At 35.0% G+C, this 12,548-nt stretch overlaps 1 protein-coding gene across 4 annotated transcripts in view; it reads left to right on the top strand.

Moving 5' to 3' along the window:
* ACSL6 (acyl-CoA synthetase long chain family member 6) overlaps positions 1–12,548 on the top strand; it is a 140,409-nt gene that overhangs the window by 27,504 nt on the left and 100,357 nt on the right. Inside the window, exon 1 of one of the 4 annotated variants that reach the window (XM_012549756.3) lies at positions 10,073–10,274. The exons of the other annotated variants lie outside the window; for them this stretch is intronic. The gene's annotated coding sequence lies outside the window, so the exon portion shown is untranslated. Of the gene's footprint in view, positions 1–10,072; positions 10,275–12,548 lie in introns of those variants that run through there. 4 annotated transcript variants of the gene reach the window in all.

Genomic DNA, 12,548 nt, shown 5'->3' with positions numbered 1-12,548 from the left:
TATTCAGAACTTTCCATTTTTTGCTTCTTTGTAAAGTTTTTTGTACTTTGCTATGCACTTTTTATTTTATTTTATTTTATTCATTTTCCCCCTTTCTTTCCCCTCTTCCCCCCTCCTTGAGACCCTATTTACAAATGGTTTATAAATCAGTTGTTTATAATTTTAAACACATTTCCCATAAAAATGGAATACTATAGAATAACCAGGTTCCCATATAAACTTATTGTACATTTATATTTTTAAAATTTTGTATTAATTTTTTTGTACTATTTGTATTAAATATTTGTATATTTAAAAATAGAAAAAATGCAGTCATGTCCCACCTTTCCTCTTTGACATTGGCACATACCTCTAGGAAGCATGCTGTGTTCATATAGACAGGATATTTTCCAGTCTATCAATCATTTATCAAGTATTTATTAAGTGCCTAATATGTGCCTAGTACCATGATGATAGCTAGACATACAGACAAAAACAAAACAGGAATTTATATCCTATCAGTGTTCTAAGACTTAATTAAGAATATCAATATTCATAATTTAGGGGGGTTTCCATAGATTATGCAAGCAAAGAGGGAAAAAGCCTTTTGTGGGCAATCTCTTCCAAGTCCTAAAAATTATCCTTCAAAAGGCTATACATATATAGCTAAAAGGAACTAATCCTTTTACCTAATCTTTATCTTTTGAGGTCCAGAAATGTGAAATGACCTATCTATAGTCCTGTAGAAAACAGGGAATAGAACCAGGTTTCAACCTAGTTCTTGGTTCATTACCCTTAGGTTCATCATACCTTGGTCTCAGACAATTGGAAAACTATTATGAATATTCCCCAAGCTAAAAAGCACATTGCTACAGTATAATCTTTTTGTAAAGCAAATTACTCTTCCTACAAAAGGAACACAAATTTTAAAATAAATGAAATTGGCTCATCATTATTTAGATATCAATCTTTGCTCATTATCAATAAGGAGGAGATGTCTGCTAGGTTGTAAACTCATACTATAATGGAATTAAAACACTAGTTTGGAACTAGGAGAGGATTCCCTGGAGATATATAAATGATTGTATTAAGTATTAAAAGTATTAAGAAAATGGCTTGGGTGGGTTTTATTGATTTCTTTGCCAGTCCTGATATTTTATAGTTCAGAATTTTTCCAAACTCTGTTCTTCAGAATTTGTTTGACAGAGGGAAGTCCTATAATAAATATTTCACAAAGAGATGGGCCTTAGATGTTTAATGAAATTATTAAACTTTCACATTTTGTTAGAATGTTAAAATTTGTTTGTTAAAGTTTAATTTTTAAATATAGATCCCTTACTTTTTATGTTTAAATTGCAGTCTCACCTCTGCTTTCCCAAGAAGCATTTCTTCCAAGAGTAATAAAGGATCAAGTCCCAAAGCAAGCAGAACAAATTGCTACTACTAGGCAGAAAATGTATCACATTTATTTTATCATGACCTTGTTAAGTTGCAACTTAACCACAAAATAATTTTGTTACTTCTCCACAATCTGCATTCCCAACCTTCCTAACTACTGGTAACCCCTCCTTACTGTTTATAAAGCATTTTTATACATACTATCTATCATCTTAGAATCTCACAGCCCTGTGAATGAAGCAGAATGAAGCTCTGCCCATTTTAGAGGTGAGAAAATTTAGAATCAGAGACTTGCCTGCAAAACTAATTAGTGGAAGAACTGCCATTCAAACACAGGTCTCCTGATTACAGGTCCTGTACCCCGTCCTCTCTCCTCTATTTACTTTTTGAATCTCTATCTGTTCTTTAAAATTCATCTCAAATGCCATCTCCTCCATGAAATCTTCATTCTCCTCTTCTATCCTTTAACCTTTCATTTATGTCATCTTCAGAATGATAGGTGTTGATTGATAGGACTTTGAGGTCTGTCCCAGATCTTAAATCTATGACTATGAAGTTCCATGACTTCAAGAAGTTTGAAACCCCCTATTTTAAGGAATTTTTGGCTAAACTAGGATCTTTCCTAAAATTGAAAAATGGTAATGTGAGAGGATTTACGATCCTTGGAACAAAGAAAGGAAAAGAAATCCAAAAACTGTTTTTAAAATCTGAGGCTATCAAAGAACAGGGCATCCACAGTCTCCTTTCCTATATCAATTTCCAAGTGTCACCCATCTGTCATAAATCTCCTTCAGTGTTGGATTCTGCCTTGAAATGGAAAGCTACCTCCTGGGGATAATTAACTTTATTCACTTTATAGTCACTAGATATCCTTCTGAAAACATTTTATTTTTTGAGGGTCATAATATTAGAGTGCCTCCATATGACAGGGAATCCTCTCACACACAAAATGAACAGTCATGAAATTACTCTCAAAATTATAAGAGCTAACATTTATATTATACCTTATAGTTTTCAAAGTGCTTCATATGTTTTATCTTATTTGAACCTTACAGACACCATATCAGTTTCTATTAGTCTCAGATCACATCAAAGAATTCTAGGGCCTAGAAAGTATCTCAGTGGTCTTCTAGTCCAACCAATAATTATTCGTAATAATAATATTTCTATAGTGCCTATTACATGCCAGTCACTGTGCTTTAGAATTACATCTAATATGTACATATTGTAAATGTATATCATACTTTATAAATATCATATCATTTGATGCTCACAACAATTCTGGAAGTTGGTGCTATTATTAACCCCATTTTATAGATGAGGAAACTGAGATAAACAGAGTGATTACCTCAGGATCACATAGCTAATAAATGTCTGAGACAAAATAATTGAGGCTTTCCTGACTTGAAGTCCAGGGTTCTCTTCACTGCACCACCCCAGATATTCTTATTTCATTCTTGTTAAGTTGAATTTGTGATGAACCCAAGTGTGAGAATTTTCATTTTTCTTCATTATATTTCCTTTTATCAGATTTGTCCCAACGTTGCAATTTTGAATCCTGACTCTGTTATCCAATCTTTATCCCTTCCCAGCTGTATATTTTACAAAAATTCTTGTAATTATGGAATGTATCTCTTTATGCAAGCCCCTGATAAGAATATTAAATAATTCAGGACCAACCAAGAATTCCTAGGGTATTCCATTGGAGATTTCCTTCCAAATTGGCCTTATACAACTAACTGGACACAGTCATTCAACCACATCTGGAATTCATCTAATTATTCTTTTAGCTCACATGTTTCTTTTTACCAAATTGGCAGGAAAGAATTTATCAGGTATTTTAGAAACATTTAAAAATCCAATAAAATGTAAGATCTTTAAAGGCTGAGATTTTCATTTTTACTTTTGTATTCCCCAATGACTGTCATAGTACCTGGAACATAGTAGGTGCTAAATAAGTGCTTGCTAGTCATTTTACTAAAAACCTATTTGCTCCAATTGCCTCATTTTACCGATCAACTGTCAAAAAGAAAAGGATATAGGGTATTTCTAGCACGATCTATCCTTTCTTATTCTTTATTAAAGTTTTTTTTTTTTATCTTTCAAAACATATGCATGGGCAATTCTTCAATATTAGCACTTGCAAAACCTTACATTCCAATTTTCCCCTCCTTCTCCCCTCCCCTCTCCTGGATGGCAAGTAGTTCAATATATGTTAAACATGGTAGAAATAAGTGTTAAATCCAATATATGCATGTCTATTTATATAATTATCTCACCACATAAGAAAAATCAAATCAAACCAGAAAAAAATGAGAACCAAAATAAAATGCAAGCAAGCAACAACAAAAAGAATGACAATGCTATGTTGTAAACCACACTCAGTTCCTGTAGTCCTCTCTCTGGGTGAAGATGGCTTTTTTCATCACCACACTATTGGAACTGGTCTGAATCATCTCATTGTTGAAGAGAGCCATGTCCATCAGAATTGATCATCGTATAATCTTGTTGTTGCTTTGTATAATGATCTCCTGGTTCTGTTCATTTCACTCAGCATCAGTTCATATAAGTCTTTCCAAGTCTCTCTAAAATCATCCTGCTGGTCATTCCTTACAGAACAATAATATTCTTATTACTGTTCTGTAAGAAATGACCAACAGGATAATTTCAGAAAGGCCTGGAGAGACTTACACGAACTGATGCTGAGTGAAATGAGCAGGACCAGGAGATCATTATATACTTCAACAACAATACTATATGATGACCAGTTCTGATGGACCAGGCCATCCTCAGCAACGAGATCAACCAAATCATTTCTAATGGAGCAGTAATGAACTGAACTAGCTATGCCCAGAAAAAGAACTCTGGCAGATGACTAAAAACCATTACATTGAATTCCCAATCCCTATATTTATGCACACCTGCATTTTTGATTTCCTTCACAAGCTAATTGTACAATATTTCAGAGTCTGATTCTTTTTGTACAGCAAAATAACGTTTTGGTCAGGTATACTTATTGTGTATCTTATTTATATTTTAATATATTTAACATCTACTGGTCATCCTGCCATCTAGGGGAGGGGGTGGGGGGGTAAGAGGTGAAAAATTGGAACAAGAGGTTTGGCAATTGTTAATGCTGTAAAGTTACCCATGTATATATCCTGTAAATAAAAGGCTATTAAATAAAAAAAAAAAAGAAAAAAAAAAGAAAAATTTGGAACACAAGGTTTTGCAAGAGTGAATGTTGGAAACTATCTTTTCATATATTTTGAAAATAAAAAGCTATTAATTTTTTAAAAATCAAAAAAAAAGAACAATAATATTCTATAACATTCATATACCATAACTTATGCAGCCATTCTCTAATTGTTGGTCATCCATTCAATTTCCAGTTTCTTGCCACTACAAAAAGGGCTGCCACAAACATTTTTGCACATGTGGGTCCCTTTCCCTCCTTTAAGATCTTTTGGAATTTAAGTCCAGTAGAAACACTGTTGAGTCAAAGGATATAAACAGTTTGACAACACTTTGGGCATCGTTCTAAATTGCTCTCCAAAATGGTTGGATCCATTCACAGCTCTACCAACAATGTATTAGTGTCCCCGTTTTCCCATATCCCCTCCTACAGTATCTTTTCCTGTCATCTTAGCCATGCACGGTCTATTCTTTTTTATTATTATTATAGTTTTTTATTTACAAAACATATGCATGGGTAATTTTTCAACACTGACCTTTGTAAAACCTTCTGTTCCAACTTTTCCCCTTTCTCTCTACCCCCTCACCTAGATGGCAGGTAGTCCAATACATGTTAAATATGTTAAAATATATGTTAGATCCAATATATGTATACATATTTTTATAGTTATCTTGCTACACAAGAAAGCTCGGATCTAGAAAGAAAGAAAAAAACTGAGAAGGAAAACAAAAATGCAAGCGCACAATAACAGAAAGAGTGGAAATGCTATGTTGTGATCTACACTCACTTCCCATAGTTCTCTCTCTGGGTGTAGCTGATTCTCTTCATTACTGAACAATTGGAACTGGTTTGAATCATCTCATTGTTGAAGAGACCCACATCCATCAGAATTGACATCATTGATCTATTCTTGATAAACAAAGACGTCTGATTTATTAAGCAATCCTAGGACAAGAAGTTCATTTAACTGAACCAAAGGAGCTGTGTGGCTTGACATCCATGGGATTGTGGGCTCCAGGTATCTCTGGCCCCAGGTATCATATACCTGGAGGCAATGTAGCTGGAGGCTTTCCTTGCCCTTTTTCCCTCCCCCACCTTCCCATGATGAGTAAGGTATAATAAGTAAGCAGAACAGTATTTGCATTTCCTCATCCCAGGAAAAAGAAAGTAAAAGTTGAATGAGAAAAAACCCTGGGTTTAGGCTGGCTATGTGTTTGGAATTACATTCCAAAATCAAACCTGGATGTTCCTCTCCACTGATCTCTTGAGATTCATCTCTTCAAATTCTTTCCCTACTCAGAAAAGGGATGCCATAAAAGTGTTCAGTCTTGACTAAAAGGGCCCTTAGAGAACCTTAGGTCACCTGACTCTCAGCACATGAAATATCCATCTCTCTAGCCGTTATCCATCCATCTTCTCCATAACACTCCTGATAAATCTATCTTTGACTTGAACACCTGCAGTGAAAAGGTGCTCACCATCTCTAACTATACAGCTGAAGAGACAACCTGTTCAAGAATAGGAAAAAGTCAAGTTGCTTTATATTTTCTTTCTGTGCATTATCACTTATTTATGTATTCACATGTTGTTTCCACATAGTAGAATTAAGTTCCTTTAAGGCAAGGGATCTTTCTTTCTTTTGTCCTTGTATTCTCAATACCCAAAAATAAGTCAGTAAACTAGCATTAAGTACTTACTATAAGTATTGTGACTTTTTCTGTATCTATTCCTATAATTATATAGATTTGGATGTTTTGGGGCTGGATAATATAAAATTATGTGTATTATTTTATTTTTGTCTTATTTTTTAAGTAGCATTGTACTTTTCCAATTATATATGAAGACAATTTTTAGCATTTATTTTTACAATATTTTGAGTTCCAAAATTTTCTTCTTCCCTTCCCCTTCCTTATTCCTAAAATGGTGAGCTATTTGATATAGATTATAATTATGCTTCATGTTAAATCCTTACTAACTGATAAATAAATAAACGATAATCCTAGAGTTATGAAGTTTTTCCTTATATAAATCTAAAATCAGCCTTTCTGCAGCTTACTAACTGTGCTTCAGGGAATTACACAAACAAGCTTCCTTTTCCTTTTGGTTAAGTTTAGTTAAGACACATTTGAGACACAGATTTACTTCAACATGTAATAATAATAATAACTAACACATATAAAGTACCCTGTGTCAGGCACTATGTTCAGCACTTCACAGTTATATCTTATTTGATATTCACAATAATATTGAGAAGTATGTGCTGTTATTATCTCTATTTTACAAGTGAGAAAATTAAAGTTGTGTGGTTTCCTAGGATCACATAGCTAGAAAATGTTGTCTGGATTTGAACTTGAGTTTTCCTGATTCCAGTCCTAATTACTCTAACCACTGTATTATCTACTTATGCTAGCACCCCAACATTTATCATTATTTTTTCCTGTCATTTCCTGTCATTTGAGGTGCTTTGAAGTAGCACCTCAGAGTTGTCTTAATTTACATTTCTCTAATAAGTAGTGATTTAGAGCATTTTTTTCATATGACTAGAAATGGCTTTAATTTTTTCTCCTGGTGTATTTTATTATTCAAATAAAAAGGCATAATTTAAGACAATAAAAATTCTATTCGTGAAGGGATGATCATATCAGAATGGAACTAATCTTGAAGAAGCCATTTACTCTTGGTATCTCCTACTCTCTTCTAAGCTCCCCTGGATTCAGTTATTATATTTTTAAGATGATGATCCCATAGATTTCTCAGATTCAGCATGTCTGAAACAACTCATTATCTTTCTCCCTAGACTCAGCCTTCTTCTGAACTTCCCAATTATGATCCATCATCCCATCATCCTCCTGTTTACCAGGTTCACAACCTCAGTGTCATCTTCAAGTCTTTACTATCATTTATCCCATATATCTTTTTTGGTATAACATTCAGCATAACAAGATCAAAATAGCTTTGTGGCTGTCATATCCCAATGTTAACTTATATTTGGATTTCATTAACACCCCCAAATCCTTTTTTCAGATGAATTTCTCTCAAGCCATGTCTCTTTAATCTTCTACTTATGCTGCTGGTATTCCTTTCCAAATTTTTTTGATCCCTGACTCCATCATCTAAAGAGCTAGCTATTCTTCTAATGTTATGGGTTCTACAAATTTGACATCTATGTTTTTCTCAATTACCTTATATATCTAATCAATTGCCAAATCTTGCCGTGTTTACTTCCACAGCATTTCTTAAATATATCCCTTCCTTCTATTCATACAGCCTCTACCCATGTTGAGATTCTCATTACCTTTCACTCGGACTATAACAATCGTCTATTAACAAGACACCCAGCTTCCAGTCTTTTTCTATTGTGATTCATTTATATGATTGCCAAAGTGATTTTCCTAAAATGTAAGTCTGATCAGGTCATGTAGTCCCCTACTCAATAAACTCTAATGACCTCCAATTGTTTCTAGGGTACAATGAAAACTCCAGGATTCATTATTTAAAGTTCTTAACAAGCTGACCTCTATTTTTCCAGTCTTTTTACACATTGTTTTTCTTCATGTGTACTATAGTCAGGTCTTACTGATCTACTTCCTGTTCCTTACATACACGGCTCTATTTCCATTCTACATGTCTTTGTTCTGGCTGTCCCCCATGTCTGCAACACTTTGTCTATTCAATCTAACTTTGAGAACTCCCGGCTCCTTCAATATCCATTTCAAATACTACCTTCTGTAGGATGCCTTTCCTAGTTGTCCATCCCTCCTTATTCTTTCCCTCCCCATCCCTCATTTATTAATGCTTTCTCCTTTAAGATTACTTTCAATCTATTCTATATGTTCTTATATGTGCCTCTCTACATACAGGGAATATATAAATCCTTTATGGCTGGACATTGAGGTTTAGTATTCTTAGCCTTCCCAGTCTGTTTCTGCATAGCCTGCATTTTTATGGCTCTAAAAATGAGACAAATAACACTTATCCCTGGAGACCCTTGAACAACAGCCAGATAACTAATAGACCATGGGGGTGTGCAGTCCTTTTGACACTGATGAAGCATAAATTCACCATAGGAGGAATATTTATTTCCCCAAGGCCAAGAAATTAATGAATTTCTGCTTTAACATTGTGTAGTTTAGAAAATTCTAGTTAATTTAGTTTAAATATGCAAACATTCAGGTCTTTTTTCTCCCCTCCTCCATCAAGTAAAGCATCAGTTTCTTTTTTTTAATAGTATATTATTTTGCCAAATACATGCAAAGATAGTTTTCAACATTCACCTTTGTAAAACCTTGTATTTCAAAATTTTCTCCCTCCCTTCCTCTCTCTCTCCTCCTCAAGACAGCAAGCAAGCTGATATAGGTTAAACGTGTGCAATTCTTCTAAACATTTCCATATTATCAAAGCATGATTTTCTTAACCTAGACAAATAAATCTCAGACAGAGCTCCTTCAGGAAGAGGGGGCTGGGGAGGGGGTGGGGAGAAATGGGAAGGTCATTGTAGATTAAGCTTGAGAAAAGCTGATTTACTAGGCACTTTAGTTTGCATCTTCATAGACCCCAGTTGTCTTGAAAAATTCTGACAAAACTGCAAACTAGTGAAAAGTTATGAGGACTGTGACTGAAACTCCTGTTTCATTATTACCCCCTTCGTGATTAAAACTAAAAAATTAGGATTCAGATGTTCAGAATAAAGGCATTCAAACCACCTCAAGTTCAATTCAACCCTAGACCAAATAATATCAAAAGTATACCTGCCACTGATAGACTTTTTCTCAAATTTAGATTGTAGACTGAAGAGCGACTAGTCTTGTTAAAAGCTGAAGAATCTTAGGCCTCTCCTGACACATAAACCTTGTCTAGAATAATGGAGCAGTTTTGCTCTCTAAGCAAACTAAGTTCTCTAAGCAGTTTTCTCAGGTTGCATTTTATCGTTCTTTGAGGAGCAAATCAATTTTGCATAGCTCAGTTACCTGCTCATCTTCATTTACTCTGCTTCCTGTTGTATTCTGCCTCTCTCTTGTTGATGTAGAAATCATCGTGCTTCCTGCTCAGCTGAAATAGCTGGGAAATTGAACATTTTTGTACTCATTCATTCTTGCCAGCAGGGAGCTGTTAAATTTCCAATCTGCTTCCCAAATAAAAGTGTTAAAAAGCATTTATCATTTAGCCCCAGATGTTGCCAGCAGTGAAAGCATACCCCTTTAAAGGAGCAGAGAGAATGCCTGACCCATCTGCTCAAGATAAGTCCAGCACAGCCAGGGTTACAGCGTTGGGCAGCATCAGTGAGGTCTCAAATGCAGGCTAAACTCACGTTGGCCAAGCTTAACTCCTTCCAACTGTTTGCAGATGGGGAAGAGGGCAGGGTCCTCTGTAGCCAACAGTTCTTTACTACTTTTCTGAGCCCAAATTTGAGCCAGATTTCCTTTCAACTCTGCACTGGTTGGATCATAGACAGAGAACACATTCTAAGGAGTAGCCAGTGCATCTCAGAACAGTAAGTCTGTTGCAATCGCTTTGGATTTGTACAGAGGCACTCGCAGCGGCATCCAAGGGCCTTTCATTCTCAAAATGTTGTGAGGGCTTTTCCCTCTGTACAAGTGCAGCTCTCCGGCTGCTTGTGAGCCTTTATAAAGAGAAGAATTGTATCTGTCCAATAACAAATTTTGATGTCTCCCTGCCCTGAGACATTTCAGAGACTGAAAAGGTAGGAGATGGTCTTCCTGTTTTCTGAAGAGTGTTGGTTGAGGGTTTGTTGTTTGAGAAACAGAAGTAGCTTTGTGATGAATTAGAATGCTGTTCTTAAGAAAACTGAGGTGTCATAGCCTCCCACAATGCACCATAGGATTTGATTTTTCAATATGTTCCTATTGGATTCTAGGGATAATCTGAAGCTTTCTTTTTTAAATTAAATTTTATTGATACTTTTTGTTTTTATACCACCGTCATCTCTGAATAGTTCCCTTCCCCAATGCAGAGAGCTAATGGTTACAAAAATTAGGAAACTCTAAAGGAAATTTAGAAAGGAAAGGGGAGGAGTAGATGAGGTTAGGAACAATTCAGTAAATCTACACAACATATTGCCTGATTCTGATGGTATATGCAAATTCAATACCCATAGTCTCTATCTCTGCAAAAAAAAAAAAAAAAAAAAAAAAAAGGATAGAGATACATTTTCTGAGGGACTTTTGTAAGTATTTGGTATTTTAGAAAATGTTATTTTCTTAATATCAAGAATTCCTTTCTGGAATGTATACTTTTTCTCATGTGATTTTTTTCTAAGTCCAGATGGATAGTAATGGATAAGGTTGCAGTGTTTCGAAATGAGTTTTATCAAGAGTGTCTCTAGCAGCTAAACAGAACAGTGGATAGAATGCTGGGCCTGGGGTCAGAAGGCTGTGAATTTACATCCAGCCTCAGATATTAGTTATGTGACCCTGGGCAAGTCACATAATCTGGTTTACCTCATTTTCCTCATGTGTAAAATGATGTGGAGAAGGAAATAGCAAACCATTCTAGGACTTTTGCCAGGAAAACTCCAAATGGGGTCACAAATAGTTGGACATAATTGATTAACTAAAAAACAAGAAAAAAAAGTCTCTAGCCATAAAACTTTTAAGATTATTAGGGTTTATAATTAAGTTAGAAGGCCCTTTCAATTTCTTCCTATTATTGTCTGCTTCTAGTCTGCAGGTTTGAATTTATGACAATAAGTAAAGAATTTAAAAATTGTTTGAAGGTTCTTGTCAACTCAGTATCTTAAAAAAGGCTAGAAAATATGGAAATCCCTTCTGTTCTTCTTCAACTTTTTCCTAAAGCAGATTTCAATGAGCTAAGACCAGATCTAGTTGGTATTTGACCCACCAACTAAACCAGGTTTAGTTGAAATCTTAAAATAACCTTGTATGAGACAGTGCTCTCAAAAATGCTTGATAAACTAGGTTTTTACAATGATTTGCAGTTTTAGTTCAACCAAATCCCTCCCCCAAACTCATGAAGAACAGCAGGTTTAAAGGCCTGGCTGCAAAAATTAGATGCCTGATTTGAAAAGGTTAGGTTACTTTCTTGGTTCTGAAATTTCACAGTGAACTCCTTAAGATCATTAGAATTTGGAAACTGGGATGACCCCATTCCTCTTTCTTACTGTATGAAGCAGAGCAATTAGTACTTTTACCTTTTGATGTATGTTCTGGATTGCAACTAGGAAGGGAAATGAATGAGAGTTAAGATTAGAGAACTTGGAAACCAATTAAGGGTGAGGGGGAAGAAGAGGAACCAGTGAAAACTGGCAAAGAATACAATAGATAAGAGAAGAATCCAAGCCCAATAGAGTGCCTTCTCTCTTTATACTCTCTCCCTTGGTCAACTCTCATAGGTTCAATTATCATATTTATGTAGATGACTCCAAAATTTGTATATTTAGACCTAGGAATGCTAGTTCCATGCTGCCAGCTGCCATCTGCCATCTAGACATCACTACCTGAATGTCCCATTGGCATCTCAAATGCAACATGTAAAGCTCTCCTTTTTCTGTTGAGGATAATATCTTCTCAGTCATTCAATAAACCTCTATTTCTCTAAATTTCCCTTTTTCTTCTGAGGATATCTTTTTTGTCACTCAGTTAGCTAATTTCAGAATAATCTTTGATTGTCTTTTCTTAATCCTAGAAATGTTTAGATGTTAATGCTTATTGATTTTATCTCTACCACAGCTTTTTTCTATACCTTTTACACAACTCTCATTCCCATCACCATATTTCTTTTGGACTTTGTTATCTCTTCCCTAAACTATTAAAATAATCACCCAATAGGTATGCCTCTTTCTAGTCCTTTGTCTCTCTAATTTATCCCTCACATAGCTACAAAGATAATCATCCTAAAGCACAGGTTTGACCATACTGCCCCTCTACTTAAAAACAATAATCTCCTATGACTCTTTTGCCCTTAAGATAAAATACAAATATTTCATCCTTTTGTATCA

This window comes from Sarcophilus harrisii, chromosome 2 (genome assembly GCF_902635505.1).
Source record: "Sarcophilus harrisii chromosome 2, mSarHar1.11, whole genome shotgun sequence".
Lineage (NCBI taxonomy): Eukaryota > Metazoa > Chordata > Mammalia > Dasyuromorphia > Dasyuridae > Sarcophilus > Sarcophilus harrisii.
Note: the sequence above shows the minus strand (reverse complement) of the source record. Positions and strands in the feature narration are given on the sequence as shown.